We start from the raw sequence: 6,000 nt of genomic DNA, 5'->3' as shown, positions 1-6,000 counted from the left end.
AACCGAGAACAATGAAACACTGAATCTGTAAAGATAAAGGTCAACAAAAAACTCTGGATGGATTTTTAGACAAAACAATCCATCAGATAAATGTATGTTACATTCATGCTCTACAGGTTAGCACAGCAAGAGGAACAAAACACTAGGAGGGGTTTTCCTGGACACAGATGAAGCCTAGTCTTAGACTAAACATCACTTTCATATAGTCTGGATACAGTATCATTTAATATTCACAATGTAAAATCAGACATGAAATCTCCATATCAATTTATGTCACATCTACTCTGAGATACAAGCCCAAAATGACCTCAAAATACTATTCAAAACTATAGATGAGATTCACCTTTCAACCATGCCAGTGTTAACATCTACTATGAATACAATTTAAAGTGTTGTTTATATTATAGAAAAAGTAGTTGCTACATCTCAACAGAACAATGAGCTGACATGCAATACTGTATATCAAAATGTGCAACTGTATATATTTATAAATGTCACATTAAAATACTTTTATTGCCAAATAAACTTGGTTGTATGTGAACAATTCTCTCACTTCGGTGACTCTGCCCTTTAAAAATCTACCAATCTGTCTAAGAAATCTCTAAAATGATATAGTCTAAAATAATTTTATCTGGAGAAGATGATAACATCTCATAACGTTGTTACATTTAGTTTAATTTTTCATTCTGGTGAAGTCTCCGTACAAAAACCTGATAGTACTGAAATACTAGTATAAGACAATAGGGACTGATAGTACTGAAGTACTAGTATAATACAATAGGGACTGATAGTCCTGAAGTACTAGTATAATACAATAGGGACTGAAAGTACTGAAGTACTAGTATAATACAATAGGGACTGATAGTACTGAAGTACAGTACTCGTATAATACAATAGGGACTGATAGTACTGAAGTACTAGTATAATACACTAGGGACTGATAGTACTGGAGCACTAGTATAATACAATAGGGACTGATATTACTGAAGTACTAGTATAATACACTAGGGACTGATAGTACTGGAGTACTAGTATAATACAATAGGGACTGATAGTACTGAAGTACTAGTATAATACAATAGGGACTGATAGCCCTGGGTTATGAGTATAATCCACTGGAGAACACATATAAATACTTTTTTTTTTATCTTAGAACACTGATTTACAGTATAAGGTATTCAAAACATGATCAAATAATCTGCATAATCTGTATCATAGTTAACAGTTATGAATGTGGGTCCTTACCAGGAAGAATATTTACATATGAAACTTTTCATTGGCAGCACATGCTTCAGTGGTCTGGGAGTGTTTATATCCCTGTGAGTTTAACACTTCATGACTGAGAGCTGTCCTTCATGACAACAGAACCCACAACCACCATGACTTTTATCACCATCTTTATCTGGACACTTGCTTTCTACATCAAGGGTAAAAAAACAATAGGAGTTATGTGTTTGTATAATGAAAAGTAAACAATCTGTGTGAACTGAAAGATTGTTAAGATTGTTTTATTAATTCCTGGTAATGTACAATTATTAGTGTTTTCTATGTTTCAGAATCCAGAGGACAAGTCACTGTGCCTCTGACTCCTACTGTGAAAGCTGTTCTCCAAGGACAGACAGTCTCTCTGAACTGTAAAACCAGCAGTAATGTGCATGGAGATTGTTACAATGGTCAGTCATCGGGCCATCAGTGTCTATCCTGGTACCAAAAGAAACCTGGATAAAACCCCAAACGCATGATGCTTCTAGGGAACACACTCCCAAACTCCTTGTTTATCAAGGAAGTATTCTTAGCTCTGGGACTCTATCTAGATTCAGTGGTAGTGGATCTGGGAGTAACTTCACTCTTACCATCAGTGGAGTCCAGGCTGAAGATGCAGCAGATTACTACTGTCAGAGTTTCCACTATCCCAATAGTAAACAAAAACCTCCCTCAGTCAGACTGCACAGTGACTGTACTGCTACAGCTGGGACCTACTGCAGGTGCTGAGGGGAGGAGACAGTGACATGGAACACTGATCAGTAAGGAGGTCAACTGTGATGTGACAATATGTTTAGAAAGCAATCATTCAGATCACATTACCATCATCGTCATTAACATCATCATAGTTATGACTGACAGTATTTGTCATGGGCTCAAAGGGTATATAAAAGTTATTTGAAGTTTTGAAACACAATGCCTGTCCATATGCAAAGTAAGATCTAATGAAATTAAACAAAAGGTGTTATGCCATCAACATTACTTCAAAGTTACAATCACTTCAGCACCTAAAACAAGTTCTCATATGGACCTCACAACCAAATGTCTGACTTAAATGGATGTGATCTTCTAGCATTATATTAACTATTTTGATGAGCAGGTTACTGACTGTTAGATCTGTGAATGAGACATCATGCTGGGCTCAAACATGAGACACATGTACACTAGTGGTGGGAGGAGCTATAGGACGGATGGGCTCATTGTAATGCCTTAAATGGAATGAATGTTGTGTTTGATACCGTTCCATTTATTCCATTCCAGCCATTACAATGATCCCGTCCTCCTATTGCTCCTCCCACCAGCCTCATTTGCACTATATACACTATATACATAATGTATAATACTCATATTATCTGTCATTAAGTACATGATGGCATATCTGTTATGTCTTCCTCCCTGAATCCACCATAGAGGTTAAAACCAGTCACTCCCTCACATCTGGCCCAGTCCAGGGTATGTCAGGCAGTTAAACTGTTCAACTGCTAGACTGGTAGCTGTGGGAGTGAAACTGAGATTTGCATAGACAGGGCTGGGTGGTTCTGTTTGTCCCAGAATAGAGTAGCACTGTCACCAGATGTTCACTCTGTTCCCAGGGGGTTGGAGGTAGAGAAGACTATATGACTATCTTGAAGCTGTGATACTTGTAATATTATGTGGATCTTGTCAAACAAATTTAGCTTAATGCAGGTGTGATCACATTGGTGAGAGACCAAGATATCGATCAAATGTTCTATAACGTTAGCTTACTGTCTTTATAGGTCTATAAATCAAGCAGCTCAACAACCTTTCCAAGAAAGATTAATAAGGAGTACCATCTACTACATGTGTCTAGACCTCTCCTGTTAATCTGTTAACATTGAAGTATCTAGACCTCTCTTGTTAATCTGTTAACATTGTAGTATCTAGACCTCTCCTGTTAATCTGTTAACATTGTAATATCTAGACCTCTCCTGTTAATCTGTTAACATTGTAGTATCTAGACCTCTCCTGTTAATCTGTTAACATTGTAGTATCTAGACCTCTCCTGTTAATCTGTTAACATTGTAGTGTCTAGACCTCTCCTGTTAATCTGTTAACATTGTAATATCTAGACCTCTCCTGTTAATCTGTTAACATTGTAGTATCTAAACCTCTCCTGTTAATCTGTTAACATTGTAGTGTCTAGACCTCTCTTGTTAATCTGTTAACATTATAGTATCAAAACCTCTCCTGTTAATCTGTTAACATTGTAATATCTAGACCTCTCCTGTTAATCTGTTAACATTGTAGTATCTAGACCTCTCCTGTTAATCTGTTAACATTGTAGTATCTAGACCTCTCCTGTTAATCTGTTAACATTGTAGTATATAGATGTCTCCTGTTAATCTGTTAACATTGTAGTATCTAGACCTCTCCTGTTAATCTGTTAACATTGTAGTATCTAGACCTCTCCTGTTAATCTGTTAACATTGTAGTATCTAGACCTCTCATGTTAATCTGTTAACATTGTAGTATCTAGACCTCTCCTGTTAATAGTTTAACATTGTAGTATCTTGACCTCTCCTGTTAATCTGTTAACATTGTAGTATCTAGACCTCTCCTGTTAATCTGTTAACATTGTAGTATTTAGACCTCTCCTGTTAATCTGTTAATATTGAAGTATCTTGTGTTAGTATGAACTACAGTTTGATGACGATGTGGTTTCAAGTGGAACATATATTCATGAAGCCGGATTCACAGTTTCTTTTAAAACGATCAGACCTATATGTCATTGCTTAGTTATGTATTGCTATGTCATTCAACATTTAAGACTACAGTCTAATTATTGAAAGAGACAACAAAAATATTTGTTCCAAACTTATATCTTTATTTTTATCCATTAATCAAAGCATCAAAGCAAACATTCCTACAGTATCTAATAGTAATAAAACAGAACACATCACATCTAACACTGATACAACCTCAGTCTACAGAGAGGATTGACACATGAACTCAAGCAAAGCCCTCTGTTAGTCTACATGTCAGTGATCAATAAGACAGAGAACATCTGATCTCAGAACAGAGTCAAAGCAGAAGAACCAGCAGCCTCTCTCCACAGGGCTGTGTGACTGAGGGGTCCTACCCAGAACAGTCAGCCCTCCTCATGGTCTTGGTGACTGTAGTCTGGGATTTCTGCTGGGCTTCACAGGTCACCTCTCCTGCCTTGGTCCACTCCTGGGCAGTGAGAGTCAGGGTGCTGCTCCAGCTGTACAGACCGTCCTTCTCCAGGACCCCGGGACTGGCCTCCTGCTTCTTGCTGGTCCCGTCCACTTTCCAGCTCATGGTCTAGTCTGAGGGGAAGCCCTTGTTGGCCAGACACGTCAGTGTGACTGTTGTTGTACTGGACAGCTCCTCACTAGAGGGGGCCAGGACGGTGAGGGTTGGGACACTGTTACCTGGAACAAACAGAACACATCAATGAAGTAACTACATCAAGTACAGCTATAGTAAGATCCTCAGCAAAGCAGGGGTGTCAAGTGCTTAAATAAAAATACTTTAAAGTACTTCTTATGTAGTTTTTGTAGGGTATCTGTACTTTATTTGACAAATATAAAGACAATTATAAGCACCCACCTAATTACTATTATTACAAAAGCAAGCTCAAGCAGGACAAAATATATTCTAATGATGGGAGCCGACTTGGAAACTGAAATAGATTTGAAACATTCATTTGCATAATGAATCTTCTCCGCTGCTCTAAGATTATTTATAGCCCTGTGAGTTTAACACTTCATGACTGAGAGCTGTCCTTCATGACAACAGAACCCACAACAACCATGACTTTTATCACCATCTTCATCTGGACACTTGCTTTCTGCTTTCAAGGTTACAATTTTCCGAATTTATTGTTGAACATTTTATTAGATCTACTCCATTTAAATGTATATCAAAGTTAATATTTCTATTCAGTACTATGAATTACTATATGTACTATTTAATTCACAAACATTTTTTCATTATATTTTTCAGAATGCAGAGGACAGTACGTTGTGACTCAGACTCCTGCAGTGAAAGCTGTTCTCCCAGAACAGACAGTCTCTCTGAACTGTAAAACCAGCAGTGATGTTTATAATGCAGGAACCTCTTATCCCCGTCTAGCCTGGTACCAACAGAAACCTGGAGGAGCTCCTAAACTCCTTATTTACGTTGCCAAAACACTTCAGTCTGGGACTCCATCTAGATTCAGTGGTAGTGGAACTCATAGTGACTTCACTCTGACCATCAGTGGAGTCCAGGCTGAAGATGCAGGAGATTACTACTGTCAGAGTTTCCACTATCCCAATAGTAAATATGTGTTCACACAGTGATACAGAGCCATACAAAAACCTCCCTCAGTCAGACTGCACAGTGACTGTACTGCTACAGCTGGGACCTACTGCAGGTGCTGAGGGGGAAGAGACAGTGACATGGAACACTGGTCACTAGATGAGGTGAACTTTGACTATGTTTAGAAAGCATCATTCAGATCACATATTCCCCATCATCATCATCATCATTTTACCTTTATTTAACCAGGTTAGTCTCATTGAGATTAAACATCTATTTTATAAGAGAGGCCTGGCCAAAATAGCAGCACGCAAAGCTTTACACACAATTACAACATAAAACACAAAGCACTACAGTTTAACAACAGAAATGTACACATTGAGAAGGCAAGTACATCTGGGGGTCAAAACATTGACAGCCCCGCACTTCATTGTCCACCATAGATTTTACCCA

At 38.0% G+C, this 6,000-nt stretch overlaps 1 long non-coding RNA gene across 1 annotated transcript; it reads right to left on the bottom strand.

Moving 5' to 3' along the window:
- Positions 1 to 4,400: 4,400 nt before the first annotated feature.
- Positions 4,401 to 4,890, bottom strand: LOC121543449. Its single transcript, XR_005996014.2, has 2 exons — positions 4,855 to 4,890; positions 4,401 to 4,676 (listed from the first exon to the last, which is right to left on the bottom strand). It is a non-coding gene; the product is annotated as an uncharacterized LOC121543449 (long non-coding RNA).
- Positions 4,891 to 6,000: the final 1,110 nt, after the last annotated feature.

Source organism: Coregonus clupeaformis, chromosome 28, assembly GCF_020615455.1.
Source record: "Coregonus clupeaformis isolate EN_2021a chromosome 28, ASM2061545v1, whole genome shotgun sequence".
Lineage (NCBI taxonomy): Eukaryota > Metazoa > Chordata > Actinopteri > Salmoniformes > Salmonidae > Coregonus > Coregonus clupeaformis.
Note: the sequence above shows the minus strand (reverse complement) of the source record. Positions and strands in the feature narration are given on the sequence as shown.